The sequence below is a fragment of the Phyllostomus hastatus genome, unplaced genomic scaffold (assembly GCF_019186645.2).
Source record: "Phyllostomus hastatus isolate PE091 unplaced genomic scaffold, TTU_PhHast_1.1 phas_scaffold_12, whole genome shotgun sequence".
NCBI lineage: Eukaryota > Metazoa > Chordata > Mammalia > Chiroptera > Phyllostomidae > Phyllostomus > Phyllostomus hastatus.
Genome location: NW_025334007.1, coordinates 18,843,734 through 18,861,970, shown reverse-complemented (window position 1 = coordinate 18,861,970; position 18,237 = coordinate 18,843,734). Strand labels below are relative to the sequence as shown.

The window sequence follows — 18,237 nt, the reverse complement described above, 5'->3', positions numbered from 1 at the left end:
AAAGGGTGTACTTACAAATAATCCAAACCCCCAAATGCCATCACTCCCCTCACATGGTCAGCCCCCTGTGGTTCTCTGGCTGTCATTCACAAAGACCCCAGTGAATCCAGAAGTTCAGGCAGGATGCTGAGAAACAAAAAACAAGTGAACAGGTCTGACCCCACTGGCAGGCACACGAGCAAGTGCTGCCTGCCAAAGGCACGACCTTCCCCACACATAATGTCCCTAAAAGGGCAATCCTGATCTTTGCAGCTTCAGGCTCTACTACCCGCTATTTTCCCACTCAGAGATTCATCCTAAGGGTTAAAGGGCTAAGAGTCGTGAGCTTTAGCTCATCCGTGTCGCTTCTCTCCCAACTTCTGGGTTTTCTAGAGGAAAAAGGAGTGCGGGTTGGAAGTGGAGGAGGAAAGGGTGGACAATGACAAAAGCCCAAGTCACTGTATATTAAGTGAGGACTGGGAGAGACACTCCAGTAGAACCCAGAAGATACTTGAAGGATGGAGAATGAAAGGTGAAAACTACTACAAACTCTTCCCATTTCAAATACTGCCAAGGTTGGCCTGTTCCCAAAAGTATGACAACTCTCTGTCCTTCTGTGTTCCATCACTTGCGACATGGAGGCATGGACTCAAAACTCAGCACTGAATCTGTCATTAATCAGATTGGCTATTTTTTTACGTAGTGTTTTGAGGTTGCCTCAAATCATCGCATCAGTTCTTACTGGAAAATGTTCCGGCTTTCAAACAATAAACTCTTAGAGTAGAATGCATTCTTAGATTGGAAACTTTCTATGAGTGATTTTTCTCTATTAAGGACAATGATTTAAATGACTATTTAGTAATTATGATAAATTTACCTAGGAATTCATGAATGCATACAAATTAATTTGGCTAAAACTAACTAAATTTCGCAGTTACAAATAATTTCAAGTCTACTAAGTTCAGTCAAGTTTTGGCTATGATCAATTTACCAAGCAAATTCTTATCCATACACACATAGTTATTAATAAGTAGGCATTCTTCCCATGAATAACTTACACTGTGCTATTGGTACAATAAGCTATACACTAGATCCTCAAAAGTTTTTTGAGGGGAGGGACCATACCAAAATGGCGTTTGTAGCCTAAAAGTGGCCTGGCTGAATGATAATAATCATTTAAAGTAGCTTTATTGAATGAACTAAGGAATATATTAATCCTTGAATGATAAGAGAAATGATGGAGAACCTTTGCATTATATTCACCATTAACAGCTGAGTGTATGTATATAAAATTTTCAAAGCCATTTGTACTACAAATAATCAGCACCTCTCCCATTTTATTTTTGCCTTCTTTACTCAGAACTTCTATTTTATAGCACAAAGCAGATAAGTTCTTACGTTTTTTTTTTTGTTGGTTTGTGTTTAGGAAAGTCCCCTCTAAGAATTTTTTCAGCATTTCCCATTTCTGAGCTCCTAATATTCTGTGTCAACAGAATATTTTCCTCTGGAGGGAAAAAATCTTGTGGATTTGGGGGGGTTCCTAATATTTTGTCCTTTTGTTTAAAGAAATTTCTAAAGCATGCCACTTCATAAAACTGGGCAAAAATCCTTCTAGTTTTTTCACACAAAATAAAAGTCGATAATGAGCCAGAGAGAGTCCTGGTAATAAACTGTCCCATATCTAAATGGAGATTGGATTCTAGTTTGACCTGGCTTTCCAGCCCTTTCTTTAATGACAGAGTATTTGATATCCTCTCCCTCGAATGAACTTGTTTTCATCGTGGCTTTGGTCACAAGATTAAAGAATGGCTAACTAATTGTTCGAAATAAGCAGAGCAATTCCCTCTTCCTCGGATGCCTCCCAGAAGTGGCGTCCAACTGCCTGGCCTTCCGTTATAGACACTTCAAGCCTGACCTCTGCAGGTGGAGAACTGAAATACACACCAACCAATCGCATCGTAGTCGTTTCTCTTTAAAATGCCACCAAGCTGAAAATGCAAACACTCCGACTAAGTACAATAGGGATACTGATATAATATGTTGGACTTCCCTTTCATTTTATAAGTTGCTTTTTGAAAACAGCAACCACTTGATTAAAAGGCATTTAAGGTACATCTGCAAAATACTCGGGTTACGGTCAGTCATTAATTCTTCTTGCCCATCAAGAAAAATACAAATGATTTAGATCAACAGGGATCATCAAATAATGTGGGCTTTAAAATGTCCCAATCGGCTCCACCTTTTTCTAATTAAAAAAAAAATTACTCTTTGTCCAGTGACCAAATCCCTTCCCCTCCTTCACCAATGCACACAGCCCAGGTTGCCATAGCTACCTTGGATGTCTATTTACCACACAAGGGATCAAAGCCTTGAGACATCTACATACACGCTTAGCCCTAAAACTTGCTGGAATGTCTGTGGATAACATGCAACTACCAATTACAGGATTTGCTTGCAGCCTATGTGGTCCACAGACAAGCGGACTACTAATGTAGGTCATAACGAATGGCAAGAAAAGGATAACTCAAAAATATTTCAAATTAACCAATAAGGATCTTTAACTGGACAGCAAGTCTCATGATTATAACATCCCCTGCAAAGGAGAGATAGCAGGGAAGAAATGGAAATTCTAATGTGTAGTAAAGACACTGGACCCCCACACCACATGCAAAAACTTAATCTGCCGAAAGGGAACATTTCTCAAACACATATTTGAAATTCCGGTTAGTTACGATATCTTTCTATTTGATGTCATAAAAGCTGCCTGATCTCAACGCTGGGACGAATGAGAACGGAAATGCCTTTTAAACTTTTACAGGCTTGACTTTGAAATGAAGCAAATCATAAAATATACTTGGGATACTACGTGTTGGTTACAGAGTAAGAAACAGGACATTCAAGAGAGTTCTGTTTTAATCCCTAGACTATCACTGGGTGATTCCAAAGCTGCCCAGGTAGTTTGTTTTTCTGGGTGGGTAGTATACACCCTCAGACTTGCACCCAACTTGCTGTGTATCTTTATACTTCACCTTTCTCTGACTTCACCTCACCGTTTGTTCAATGAGGATCAAATTGCCACCTCATTCTCTCCTGGGGATGTGGCGGAGAATAAATAGATTGTGTTTGTAAAGGACTTTCTAATCCTCAAAGGAAAGATTAATACAAAGACATTCATTATTAAACCAGATGTCCTTGGGCATTTTAATTCCAATCTAAAGAATGCAAACCAGGCTAAGCAAACTAAGTCTCAGCTTCCTTATAATGGCACCATCCTGTCCTTGCAAGAATTTAGCAGCTGCACTGGGTGGCTACCTTCTTTTTCCCTTCACACTATAAGGCAACTGCAGCGATTTGCTTGAGTCCATTAGAAATAGGGGGCCACCTTCTTCTCTTGGTGTAGTTTCTGAAGTCCTCAGGATATTAAAAAGACAAAATGTGTCTGGTAGGCAATTTTGTCTCGAGAACCTGTTTTTTTTTTTTTTTTCCAGATCGAGAAAGAATTATTTGTTCTTCTCATGTATACGGACAATGGGTGGCGTGCTATTTGGAGAGGATATTTGCAGTTGTGGGAATGCCACAGGCAAACCTGTTGTTTTTGGCTGCGCTTCTAGAACAGGTGGCCGTGCCTTTCCTTTTGCCGAGGGAACATGGCAAATTCCTGCCCAAGGAAGTTTCAGGAAAGTTTCCCACTTAGGATCAGAGTGCAGAGAAAAGTTGGCCCGCACTTGAAAATGACTTCCTGAAAAGGGCAAAGAGGGTGGTTTATGCTTTTCTGTTGGCCTAACGTGGCATGACCTTAGGAACGTTCAAAGAACACGACACCTCTATACCACTCTTTCGCTGCCAGCCTGGCAGGAGGTAAAACCCTCGTGAATCTCATCATCCATCAAGCAGTTTTCTAATTGTGCTGTTTCTGGCTATGCACTGTGGCTAGTCGGTGCGCCGGGGTAGTCAGTGCCAAGGGTCTCGGCTACCACGCCATTGTTCGGCATTTGTGTAGCTCTAGGGACCGATCACTCCTCAGTGGACAGATTGGATTTCATTGCTGAGCTGATGACACACGGACCTGTTTGAGAGTTAACCCTGTGAGGCCAGTGGGGCTGCGGGGCTGAGCCGACTCATTGGCTGGTAGGTGTGATCCACCCTGCCTGGATGCAAAACAGTCGGTTTCCCCCCAAGAGAAACTCAAATCAAGTTAGGATTAACCCACACCAATATCTCCACCATGTCGCCACCCTCTACATTCTTGTTCTAACTGTCTTGGAACCATGTGTTAGATTCCCGAAACGCCGGACTCCCGGATTCTTTGGATGAGTAATGACTTTCCCCCCCTCTTGCTTCTTTTCTTCCCCTGCACCCCACCCCGTACCACCCTCTTTCCAAGTACTAAAGCAAACCAGACATTTCTGAGACATACAGAGCTGTGGGACAAAAAGGTGCCCGTTCAGTAGATAACTGAGAAGTTACTACATGTGTACCCGTAACACTTCAATACCGGGCTGAATCCCAGTCCACATGAAGGCCACAATGAGCTGGGCATGGTAAAAATCATGCCAAGCTCCGGACAGCATGCCTTTGGCCTCCAGCACGGGGAGTGCCGCTGCTCCAGAGGCACTGTGTGGGAACACGGATTCTGCAAACTGAGCTCAGACACCATCAAGGAGAGGACAGGTGGCTCCACACAGGATCAAATGACTTCTTTGTTCCAGTCAAGGACCTTTGTCAAACACGGTATACGTGCTTCGTTTCCCTCTTAAATCCTTTCTATTTAGGCCTCTCATTCCTTGTGTCCCCATCCCATCTGGTTGCTCAACATAAAAAGAACGTGGTGGGACTGCGAGTTTGCAGAACTTAAGGAAACTGAGCCTCAGCCCCAGTCGCCAGCAAGGCAAAGGCAATTCATTGCAAACACAGGGCACTTGCTCATCTGGCTGGCTTTCTCTTCATTCACTGAGATGTACCAGGCAAGCAAAGAGGCAAGAGGGCAGAGGTCTTTGCGCCTGACCATTGGCCCCTTCACTTCACCTCCCTAAGCTGTACGAAAGAGGCAGGAAGCTCTAAACCCCAGGCCCCAGGCCCCTAAATGGAAACTTTGCTTCCTATGTAAATCACCTCCCCCAAAGCACGCAGGGGTGGCCGGCGGCGGGGGAACTTAGAAGAAAAAAATGAAGATGTTAACTTTTCCTACCCATATTCATTCAGAGCTGGCAAAAGCAATTACTCCTTGTAATTCTCAGCCTTTGCCGGCCTACTGGCACGTTTTATTCTAGACCTGTCTTCCCCTTCTGAGTATTGATCTTGATATTTAAATATTGACATAAGCTCCTTCCATAACTGTGACTGAGTTGTAAATTACACCTTGTTCTCAGTGTCCTACATCCACTTTTTTCTTTTTCTTTTGCTTAATGGCAAAGCTGTAAAACTCTGCCGGGGCTGATAAGGAATTGTATCATCATGCCCTGGAGTCATGGAAGAAACTGCCGGTGTAAATTCTCTTCAAAGACTCCTTTAAGGAGTCCCTGAGCCCTTTCTCCGCTCTCACTACTCTCGGGGTTGTCTTCTCACGTCCAGAAGCAACACACTTTCAAAACTGCTAGAACAGAAAAAACAGCTCTGCATTTTTCTGGAAGGGTTGTCGGTGCTCATTAGGAGCTGGTTCCGCCTTTTCAGCCATAAAACCAGTAAGTGCTGATAATGGGGAGCCAAAATGAGATAAGAGGCCCCGTGTAATTCTTTTTCAGCATATTCAGTTGTCTTTATTCTAAGCCAAAGCATAGGATACAGGCTAAAAGCTCGAGCTAGATCCTGCACAATACATTCCAGGGACTGCAAACTGGAGTTGATTTACATATTCTACAAACCGCTTTTAAGCCCTTTACAATGAATGCCTGACATCACCAATCACCAGTAAAGGAAAAAGTGGGAAGGGGCGGAGGGGGGGATTGAAGGGGTGGAGGGGCGCACCTCGGAAAATCTGCTTCTTTGGTTCCCTTAGGAAAATGCAGCCCCGTCTCGACGCCCAACAGCCCGCCTGGGAGAAGCATGTGGGAAGCCAGCAAGCGCTCCGCTCCCGGAGTAGTAACATCCCAGGGATCCCAAATTGCGCCCTCCCTCTCCACCCGCCCGTGCAGCCCCTGCAGCCTACCTGCCTCATGTTTAGAATTCCATGACCCATCCGGCAGGGAGTGAGCCGCCTCGAAGCCCACGCTGCGGTCTTCGGAGGGGAAACACCAAACCCAGCAGAAGCCCGCAAGACAAAAGCAACTCAGCGAGATCCACGGGCAGCAAAGAGCACGTTTTCTTCCGCTTTTCCTTTGATCTGTTGCTACATGCACTCTGCCCAAGGCAATGTCAAGTTTCTCAAGCTTTTCTTCCCCAGCCTATGAAAAGTCGGGAGCAGGGAAGCGAGGACCGCCTGGCTCCTATTTCAAATCGGGTCTCGGAGACGTCGTAGGTGGGTGGTGTGGGCCTCTGGAGGAGCGCGGCCAATCAGGAGGAAGGGGTGGACCCTGGGAGTCGGAGACGCTGCCTCCGCGAGGATTAGAGAACTAGCAAGATTTAAATGACTGGAAGCAGCTGGAAATATTGCCCAAAGCTCCAAAAATAAAAGATGAGTCCTATTCTCATTTCCCAGCTCTGAGTCTGCTCCAGGCTTAACTAGCTTCGGACCTTGAGGCCTTCCCTTTAAGAGCTCCCTAAAAACACAAGAGCATTTGGAAGGTGCAACATGATTTCAGCCAGGAAAGTGCAACTACTCGGGACCCAACCCTAGTTTGAAAATGTTGCACCCGAAGTCCTATTTCTGCAGTTACTGGGGCAGAAACCAAGTTGTTAGGTAGTGCACCTTAACTGAAACAAGCAAACAAAGGGGCGAATGTCACCTGCCTCATTTCCATATAGATGAACTGTATATCTAAGAAAATCAAGTCTTAAAGGACGTGCACATAAACCTGTTGAAATGCAGCAAATGAACAAGAATCTCGGTCTGTTGAGGACCCAAGGCATAATTTTAGAGAATAAAATTGTTGTTAGTAAAATAAGCACTGCTGTTTGGTTAAGAAAAAAACTTAAATAAGTGGGATTGTCATTCACTATGGTTCACCTCATCTACAGGTTTGATCTGGGCAATTTATTAGCATCATCTCAAAGAGAATGGGAGGAAAGCTAGCTTTTTAGAAACTTAAACCCAGACTTAAAAAGAATTTCCGAAGCTTGCTTTTTTAATTCCCATAAGCAGTAACCCAAATCAATTCTTAGCCAACCAACCTTTCAATGCAAATCTGCCTTTCTGATTTCAAAAAAGTGCAAGCAGAGCACAGACTACTTGGTGTAGCACCAGTGGCAGGTTTTGCTCCCAAAGAAGTGGCCAAAATGTTGTGAATTACTCTTAGATTTTTGGAAACAGCGAGAAAAAAACAACAACTCAGCAACTACTGAATTGGCAGCTTCAGGAGCGTCATCTGCTTGGGTTCAATAGATGTGAGCTGTGCCCGGGTCTATGAAAATCTGGCAGCCCAGTATCTGGGTGTGGAGGTCAATAGCCTCCTCTCAGGCCCCACTTTAGGAGACTCAGATCCACTTGGGGGCACAAGCTGACTTCTATCCTCTTCTGGTATGCACTTCGGAGCTCTTCCTTCTGACCTAGATCAGCTTCTCCACCTCGGCAGTACTGCCTTTTGGGGTCGGGTCATTCTCTGTGAAAGCGGCTATGCTGTGCATTGTGTGCATTGTGGGGTGCTCAGCGGCCTTGGCCTTGGCCCCACTAGAGCCAGTAGTGCTACCACAGTCATGGCGATCAATAATAATCGATCCAGTGTTCCCTGGGGGGCAAAATAGCACCCCATTGAGAACCGCTGATGTACCGGCTTTGAGATGCTGGTTGTCAAACTTGAATACTCAAGGAAACTTCTGGGAGATGGTTACAAATGAAATTCCCTAGACCCCTACTACTGCTCCAAGGGAATCTGGTCAGTAGGTCTGAGGAAGAGTCTGGGAATCAGCATTTTATCCCACTGCCAAAGGACTCTGGTCCACTTTGAGATATACTGCACCTCCCAGGGCACAGAGAGCTAGCTACCCAGAGCTGCGGCTATAAAACATCGCTGGAGTTAAGTCCCAAGGCACATCTATTTATCACCTTATCAGTGGAAGCTTCTTGCGACTGCATTTGCCTTCTGCTGTCATCACGTCCAAGGTAAACGAGCTGGGATCGCTGCCTGCAGTCACTGTGCCCTTTCAAAGGTTCCCCCATTTTTCTTCTCCTTTGGCCCACTGCACCACCATCCCACAAGGTCAAATGTTACCACTCTTGTGGTTTCCCCAAGTGCCCCAGGACAAATTAATCTTTTCTGTACTCTATGCCCATAAAGCAGTTTGTAGACACTCAGTGGTATGGCTGGTGAATGATTAACAACTACCTCTCAAGAAAAAGAAAAGCCAAAATTTGTTGTAGCTTTTGCCAATGTCCGTGGTGTCAACGCTGCCTCCTCTCCCTCAGTGAGGACACTGAGCCGAGTTGGGAAAAGCTGTGCTGAGTCAGGAGACGGTAAGCACCAGCGTGAGCAAACCATGATACACCTCTGCTGTTTTATTGCTATGCTGCCCTGTAATATTACATCCTGGAGTCTGTTTCTCCTACCAATCTGTAAAACTCTCAAGGGTAAGAAAGGTGTCCTTCGTCTTAGTAACCCCAGCCACTTACACTGGACCTCCAATGTAGTTGGTTGACGAACATGTGTGATAAGAAAATGAAATGCAATGTGTAGCTTCTCTGAGACATGAACACCAATCAGACTGCTGCCACTACCACATTTAAAAAGGGAAGAGAATTTCTTGGAAAATTAAACTACTAAGGTTACCTTTCTTACCATAATTTAGTACATCTATTCTGTACTTACGAAGACAATAAGCATACTGCTATCTTGTATCCTAACACTCCCACAGGTGAGCCATATCCAGGTCAGAGTAGAAGAGAACAGACCAGTCTCCTAAAATAGAACCTCAGTTTTTCCTGCATGTGCTTGTGAGACAGTATATTTGTTATATTTTTATATGAAGGTGCCATATACTTTTGTGTCTATATTATACATCTTATCAGCTATAGGTTATAAGCTCCCTGGGACAAACATATATGATGATCTCTAACAGGTATACGAAAGAGCATCTACTCTGGTAAGAGGTAGTAACTGATGATGGTTTCTCTACCATCTTCTCATAATACATAGGGACCGTAATGTTATGAACAAATACCACTTATGAGTACCTACTATGAACTAAGCCTTTTTTCCAGGCACTTCGCAAACGTGCGCCTTTTCATCTCCACCAAAATACCAAAAAGTAGGCATTAAAATTGCAGGCTAAAATGAACAGATTTTGGATCATTTAGGCAAAGCAGATAACCCAACATTTTATTACTATAAATTGCTGTACCAGGAATCCAACTTAGAATTTAGGATTAGAAGTACTCTGCTTTTTATCGTAAAATATGCTGTATCTGGAAATGATTCAGTAAATGCCTAAGAAAAGCGAACAGTGTAAGTAAAGTATTTTTCATTTACAAATAAATATAATTTAAAAATATTTCTAATGAAATAAATGGTCCTTGGGGGGTTGTTCATTAAGTGAGGATTAGATCCACATATTGGAAACAGAGCAAGCAAATTCATCAAAGGAAGGGGTGTTCTGTTGCTCAGTCTCGTGATTAACAGCATTTGTAAATGTCAGCCAAAGGGATATTGTAGTCTTGACACATCTGTAAAAAGAAAGCAGCCTAGATGATTCCTCTGTGTTGTTATGTGCAGATCTGGTTACAAATAGACCTCCACAACAAATGTAATAGGTCCCTGGCCAGGTGGTCCTTCCCAGGTTCTACCGGTTATGGGTGGACATTGGTATGGTACCTTAGAAGACAACTAGCAGTACCTGTGCCATCTCTTTCAGTGTTCTAATAGATCAACATATATGGGATTAGTGTTTGTATACATACAAAGATGATATCAGTAACTTCATACAGTTGACTGAAATATGTGTCACAATACATCATCATCATCAATGAAGTTTCCTATTCAGCCACCTGAACAGTGTGTGTGATGCAGGTGTGTGGTCTTTGGGGGCTATGGAAAGGGTGTTTATTCCTTTTCAGAAGTTCCAGACACCCAGTTGTTTTATACTTAGGGCAGCAGAGAAAAATTTGAGAAATATTGTATTGGAAATCATTAGTGAGGGTAATTGAAGTTGGCAACAACACAAGTCCCTGCTTAGAAAAAAAAAAATCCCCACCTATAGTTCTTACAGGATGTCACAAAAAAGGAACAAGTTTCTATTCACTGAGTACAAGCACTCATGAAGTTATTTTTTTTTTAAGTTGGTTAATGAAAGGAATGTGGCATACCAGAAGCAGAGGTGGCAAATGCAATTTGGGGTTCATTTTCAGTGTACAGGTGGCTGGTAAATTAGCTGATGGACTACAGATAAACTAATCGGCACCTTTAAGCCCAAGACCTTTCAGTGGACAGCTGGGCACATTATGGACTGAATGTTAGTGTCCCCTCCTCCACCAAATTCATATGTTGAAATCCTAACACCCAATGGGATGGAATTTGGAAAAGGTAGTGTCTTTGGGAGGTGCTTGGGTCATGAGGGTGGAGCCCTCACGATTGGGATTAGTGCCCTTGGAAGAGACCCCACAAGAGCTCTCTTTTCCCTTCTACCATGCGAGGACACCGCTTCCATCTGAAGCTGGAAGTGGACTCTCACGACACAGTAAATCTATTGGACCCTTGACTTTGGAACCCCTCAGCTGCCAGAACTGTGAGAAATAAAATTCTGCTGCTGATAAGCCACCCAGTCTATGGTACTTCGTTGTGGCATCCCACTGGGACCAAGACAAACAAACTCATAGATGGGAAAGTTTTTTTGTAACTCTTGCTTGCTGTGTGAATGTTTTGGATGGCAGAAAAGAAGGGAACAGATCTGTGAATACAAATACAGGACAAATAGCCACACTGTGAGGACTCCTTTAGGAGAACACACCCTAAGAGCAAACTTTCAGACAGGACAGAACTGACTAACTGGTCACCAACTGAGGTTTTAAATAAATGGAGCTTGATGTTTCCTCACTTGAAAATTAAGAAATTAAAATAAGTCACATTATTTTAAATTGTAATCAAAGCTTGCTATTACACATTGTATGCTTTTAGAGGTGAAATACTTTGAAATGTTCTAGTTTTTATTTATCAGTTACATATGGCTTCATGTCAATACAATACCCTACTTCCCAAGATTAATTCTTCAATTTCTGAATCATCTATTTTTATCATAATTTTGTGCTTAAATTTGTAAGAGGAAAATCATTATAATAATTTAATTTTTCCCTGTGTTATTAACGCCTTTCCTAGATACTTAGGTCATTGAGGCCGTATTAGTCAGGATTCTTCAGAGAAATAGAATCAGAAGAATATATAACGTATACTGAGATTTATTTTAAGGACTTGGCTTATGTGACTGTGAGGACTAGTAAGTCTGGCATCCATAGGGCAGACTGGCAGGAGCTCATCATGTAGTTTTGTGGCAAAATTTCTTCTTCGGGGAAACCTCAGTTTGACTAAGGCCTTCAGCTATCTGGGTGAGGCCCAACCACATTATCTGAGATAATCTCCTTTACTTAAAGTCAATTGATTATACATGTTAACTAGGTCTACAAAGTGTCTTCACAGTAACACTCAAATTAAAGTTTGATTGAGTAACTGGGTATAATAGCCTAGTCAAGGGACTACTGTATATCCCTATAATAGCAAGAGTATATGGCTTAATGAATGTTTACTAAATTGTAGAAATTAATAATCATTTAAAAACCTGTTAGTAGGAGACTCTTTTCTTTGTAAATAATAGATTGATTATTGCTTCTTAACTGCAACACTGGAAGGTTGGAGGTATAAAAACTGAGATAAGGTCATTTAAAACTGAGAATTCCATATAATACAATTTATAGTTGCATTGAAAAAAATACCTAGGGTTTAAATTTAACTGAGAAGGTAAAAAACATGTATATGAACAATTATAAGACATTGAAGAAAGAAATTAAAGAATATACAAGTGGAAGCATAAACCATACTCATGAATAGGAAGAATCAACATCATTAAATGTCCATACTATCAATGCAATGCCTATCAAAATGCCAATGGTATTTTCCACAGAACTAGAAGAAATAATCCTAAATTAATCCTTATTTATATAAGAAACCACAAAAGACATCAAAGAGCCACAGCAATCTTAAGAAAGAAGAACAAAGTTGGAGGTATCACGCTACCTGATATCAAGGTATAGTACAAGCTTATAGTCATCAAAACCTCACAGTACCAGCATAAAAACAGACATATAGGTCAATGGAACAGAATCGAGAGCCCAGAAATATGCCCACACCTGTATGGTTAATTAATATACGGTGGATTGGGATAGGCGTGGCAGTGGAGGTGGGGAGATGTGGGTGGATTCTGGATATTTTGTGACGGTCCAGCCAAAGTGACTTGCTGATGGAGTGAATGTGTCAGATAAAGTGAGGAGACTAGGATGACTTTCCAGTTCTTTGCTGGAACAGCTGAAACAACTGGAGTCGCCATCTCCTGAGACGAAGACAACTGCAGGGAGAGCTGTCAGGAGGAAAGGCCACCCCCTCTCCCCCCTTCTTCAATCTCCTGTGAGAAGAGGAGTTGGAGACATCGTAAAATCATCCAGATAAAAAGAGGGTCCAGGGATATGTGAAACAACCCCCAAAGTTTATACTATACATGAAAACAAAGCATTGCCTATGGTTTATTGATTCCGATTAATGCAGTATAGCACTGTGGCTAGGAGCACCGATTCCAAAAACAGCCCCAGTCCAAGTATCATCTTGGTCATTTAACTGGATGAATATGACCCATCTCCTTATTCTCCATCAAAGTTATTGTGATTTGACCCTGGTGATTTGTTTCACAATATCATTATATTTTTTGAAATTTGGAAAAGTCCCATTTTTGTTTAACAGTATTATTTAACATTTACTGAGTACTTACTAGGTGCCAGACACTTGTGAGCACGTTTAATTCTCCTTTACTCCTATGGAAATAGGTACTATTATTATCTCCATTTTCTTTTTTTAATTTTTTAAAGATTTTATTTATTTATTTTTAGAGAGGGAAGGGAGGGAGAAAGAGAGAGAGGGAGCAACATCCATGTGCGGTTGCTGGGGGTCATGGCCTGCAACCCAGGCACGTGCCCTGACTGGGAATCGAACCTGTGACACTTTGGTTTGCAGCCCGCGCTCAGCCCACTGAGCTACACCAGCCAGGGCTATTATCTCCATTTTCTAGGAGAGAAAACTGAGGCAAAGTGACTTGCCAAGTTCATTAAGCCAGGGGGTTACAGATCTTGGTTTATGCACTCAGGCTGACTGGCTCCTGAAAACACGCTCTTAAACACAGAACTATGAGAACACAGTACACAGTCAATGATCCAAAATTGTAACCTGTGCTATGATCAGGCAAGTATTAGAACAATAAAGACATCCAATGGTTGGTTGTATATTTGTACAACTCCACTTGTAATGATCACATGACTCAGTCTCTCTCCATGCCTCACTCTCCCAGCTCTATTTTGGGTACACAGCCCGTGTTCTCCCTTCCGTGGATTGCACAGATACGGTGAAGCCTTCGCTGAGAAGAACAAAGCCTTCATCATCTTAAAGTTCCCTTTAAAAAGCACCCAAGGCACAGGAGTCCTGGAGTCATAAAACCCATCATAAGCATGTAACTGTTGGTTTTCCAGTGTCATTAATGACATTTGAGGCTGTGACGTCCAGGTGTGTTCCATATATGGAACAGGACACAATTGCTCAGACACACTGGTGAGTAGCTCCGGGCTTTGTCCTCCACCACAATCTTGAAGGTGTCGCCTCAGCCCCAAAGTGCTTGCAGATGGGATTGTCCTCAGCCTCTGCGCAGTTATTCCTTCCAATCATTGTCACGTTGTCTGGCCCAACGAGTTTCTAAAGCAAGCCTTCGTTTTATTTAGGGCAGGTTTCCAATGTGTTTTGAACGAATCAGGGCTAGTCATAAAAGATAACAGGACCCCTGAAGCTTCTGGCAAACACATTCCACCATCGAACGTAGTATTTTAATGCTCATGTATCTGAAGAAGTGAAAGTGGACTGCGCCATACCTGTTTTTCATTGTTATGTGTCTCAGGCAAGATGCGTACACTCCGTGAGCTTCAGTTTCCTTATTTGTACAGTGAAAGCATTGGTTGGCCTCGTCTGCTCACTGAAATCACTTGGAAGAGATTTAAAACGTACTGGTGTCTTGCTGCCACCCACAGACACTCTGGTTTCATTGATCTGGGCTGGGCTTTGGTGGGGAGATTTTTAAAAACCTCCACTAAGGACTTAGAATGAGCAGCCGAGATCGAGAATCACAGGTCAGACTAGGTCAGCGGTTCACACATTTAGCAAGCGTCAGAATCCACTGGAGGACTTGTTAGAACACAATTACTGGGCCCCACCACACAGTTTCTGATTCAGCTGGTCTAGGGTAGGGCCTGGAAATGTGCGTTTCTGACAAGCTCCCAGGTGCGGATGATGATGCTGGTTTAGGAACCACCTCTCTAGATCAGGGGCCTGCAAACTCGGGCTCTTACGCCAAATTCTGCCCACCACCTGTTACTGTGTGGTCACCAGCTGAGAATCACTCAACATTTTTGAAATGGTTGGAAAAAATCAAAAGAATTCTATTTCATATCATGTACAAGGTGTGTGAAATTAAAATTTCCATGTCCATAAACAACGTTTTATTGGAAGGCAGCCGCACCCACTCAGCCAATCATTAACCCAAACTTGGGGCCTTGTGTGTCTGCATGCTTGCCTATGAAGCCAGCCCTGACTAACACTAGCCAATATGAACTTCAAGTTCGATATGTTTACCTCCTGAAGAGGCTCAGAATATGCCACCCCAAAACGTGCCACTTTGGCTTCAGGATTAGTTTGCACAAAAGGCAACTGAGGACCGACAAATGCAAGAAGAGTTCTCTGCCCTCCTGTTATCTGCCTAAAATCAGGGCATAGATTTCCCTTTGAGGAAGGAGCCCCCCATACCACAGAGAAAAGACTGACTCTATCATCGAAGATGGAGTGTCAGTGCCAAGACGAGTATGCACAGACAGATCTTACCAAAATAGCCCTTATCTTCTATTATCTTCTAACCACGTATCTACCTCCTGGTCACTTCCTGTCATTTTGTCCCCCCATGAAGCCCAGATCCTCTTTTCTTTGTGAAAAGGGCATATAAGTCTTTGAGCCTAACAGCTTTTTTGAGTTTCATTCCTTGTCTGTGATCTCCTGTGCATGTAAATATTTTTTTTAAATTGTGTGCCTTTTATCCTGTTATTCTGGCTTTCGTTAGTTTAATTCACAGACCCCAGTGAGAAAACCTAAGAGAGCAGAGGAACATTTTCCTCTCTGACACTCCTTACCCAAGAGATGGGAGTAGTTGAGATTTGCAGGGTCCTCAGTTCTGAAGTCCTCCTTTAACTTACCTCAATTTATCACTGGAGAGTATCAGAAAGCCTGCCACTTCACCCGGCTGGTTTTTCCCTGCAGCCAATGTCATATAACATGACCAAATGAAACGTCACTCCATCACAGAGAGCGTCTTGGAAACAGGATGAGTTAAATCAGGTTACCTCACAAGAGAAGGGCTGTGGACTTTTCCATGATCCCGTGTTCTGCCTGATAACAAATATTCACGAACCAAAGATTCATGTGCAGCAAAAGTCTCAGGATGATAACCATGGTGTACGCTATGCAAAGGAGCTTTCTAAGAAAAAGGTAGGCATGCGCCCTGGCTGGCATAGCTCAGTGGATTGAGCATGGGCTGCGAACCAAAGTGTCGCAGGTTCAATTCCCAGTCAGGGCACATGCCTGGGTTGCAGGCCATGACCCCCAGCAACCGTACATGGATGTTTCTCTCTCTCTCTCCCTTCCCTCTCTAAATAAATAAATAAATAAATAAATAAATAAATAAATAAATAAATAAATAAATAAATAAAATAAAAAAAAAGGAAATGGTAAGCATGCTATGGGCAGGAAAAAGAGGAGGGCTGTTATTTATTCTGAAATATCTGGAGCCCAAAGTTATTGCATGGTATTTTAATAAAAGTCTTATACATAAAAACCTTTTGGTGATAAAGAAGCCATGAAAACACATTCTACTGGGAAGAAACATGCTAAAGATTTCTTCAAAGTCCCATTGATTCCTGAATAGTGCCCCTAATTAAATTTTAACCCAAGTAATATCATCCACGGTTAACTAATATGGTTTTATGTCTCCCTGTTTCTTTGAAAAGATGTGTATCCTTTCAGGTAACTATTCCCTTGACAAAGAGGTTGCTATGGATACATTTAAAAAAAATAAGTGGAGGTATTTAAAAGCCTATGCAATTTAGTGAAGTGTAACTGGCCTGAGGGTTATACTAATTCAAGTGCCTGTCTTTAATGCTAACAGTTTTATCTGAATACAGTTGCTCTGTGCTTTTGGCATGTGGTGTTCAGGAGTGGCTGGCAATTGTGCGGCAGTTCCTCAAGGAAAAGCAAGTAAGATAAATATCATGCAACTTACCTAACTGTAGTTGGATCAGCGGGTGCTTCACTTGCCTGGAATTTGTCTGTTCTCGGCATGTTTAACCATGAGTCATGCGATGCATCTGCAAAGCTCTCAGGGCCAGGCCACGTGATGAGTTTCTGTGCCCGAGTCCCTCGTCTTTGTTCAGACAGGCCGCTAATGCAGCCCACAAAGCTGACCTAATGTTACTTCAGTGGGTCTTTTTTTTTTTTTTTGGCTCAGCGCAAATGTAATATTTAGGAAGTCAACTGTCAGGCATGCAAATCGGGAGAAGAATATACCACATGAAAATATGATGGTTTAATAAGGTATTACTCATGGGCAAGTGACTTCTGGTTCTTTCCTTAGTTGGGGCAAGTTAAAAAGCAGAAGCTGCCACAGAGAAGAAATCTGGCACTTTCACAGGCATTCCATATTTAACAAAGCATCTAGTGAAACTTATATCCAATTTATATACATGGCTGCCATTATTCTGCCTGAAAATACAAGCGACCTTGTATCCTACTTTAGTCATGAATTTATTAGGGTAAGAAGTTCTATCATTGTGATTACACTGAAGGTAAAATATCAAACATTTCCAACACTTCTAAGGATTGTTCCATTCTATAAATATAACATAACATCACCAAACATTTAAGAGTATTTCATGGCATCTCAAGAATTTCATTTCAGAGCAAAAGAAATCTTGAAATTTTTATGTTTTACTATAAATAAAATTAACGAAATAGGTATTCACTTTCCTTCAAGTTCAATTGATTTTTTTCCTGTAATGTATAGAAAATGAGGCATATTTCAGAAGACAGCCTAAATTATACCTTTTCCAATCATATATGGAATTTTGCAGAAACTAAGTCTAGAATCCAGGAATTGTAGTGTTGAAATTTTACAGATCATCTATACAGTGATGGCTTTGCCTGCTATAAAACTATTAATTTGGTATTTGCCATGGGTCTAAACTTTACATTTTTATGTAGTAACTTATTTTTATGGAAGTATACTGCTTAGGGTGGCATATTTAACATTAACACGAAAACAGTTGTTTTTTTTAATGGCTAATCAATGTCTACCTAGATCATGCCTTTGTATGCAAAGGCTAAAAACAATATCATGTGAAGAAACTATATCTCTGCTTAGTTGTCCAAGATTAAATACAAAATACATTACAGGCACCAAAACCATTTTTAATCCTTCTTACTTAACTACAGATACTCTATTTAAGTTTTGGTTTGTTTTGTTAGATAAAGACTTAAAGGAGAAAGACAACAACTTCAAAAAATAAAACAGAGGGAACAGCATGGAAGCAACTATAAAATCCTGGTAAAATGTACAAGAATAGACACCATATAGAAGTAAATATTATTGAATAAAGGTTTTTTAAAAATGTTCAGAAATCTTCTTGAAAACATGGTAGCAGGGAAAAAATGATTAAAAGTTATCAAATGCCAGTAGGAAAGACTTGCCCAATTCTCTTTTACTTAAAAGAAATAAAACAAGATTAAGTGTTTAAAAATAAAGAGGAGGGCAAAACAGTAATGTGTAGTTTTTGCCTTCTTTCGGCACCTCCTCTTGGCTCTAATTAATCATATACTCCAACAACAGACCACCAGG

At 41.9% G+C, this 18,237-nt stretch overlaps 1 protein-coding gene across 5 annotated transcripts in view; it reads right to left on the bottom strand.

The window, feature by feature from the left end:
- MID1 (midline 1) overlaps positions 1 to 18,237 on the bottom strand; it is a 395,135-nt gene that overhangs the window by 149,002 nt on the left and 227,896 nt on the right. For 2 of the 5 annotated variants that reach the window (XM_045855992.1, XM_045855998.1), the window contains exon 1: positions 6,125 to 6,367. The exons of the other annotated variants lie outside the window; for them this stretch is intronic. The gene's annotated coding sequence lies outside the window, so the exon portion shown is untranslated. Of the gene's footprint in view, positions 1 to 6,124; positions 6,368 to 18,237 lie in introns of those variants that run through there. 5 annotated transcript variants of the gene reach the window in all.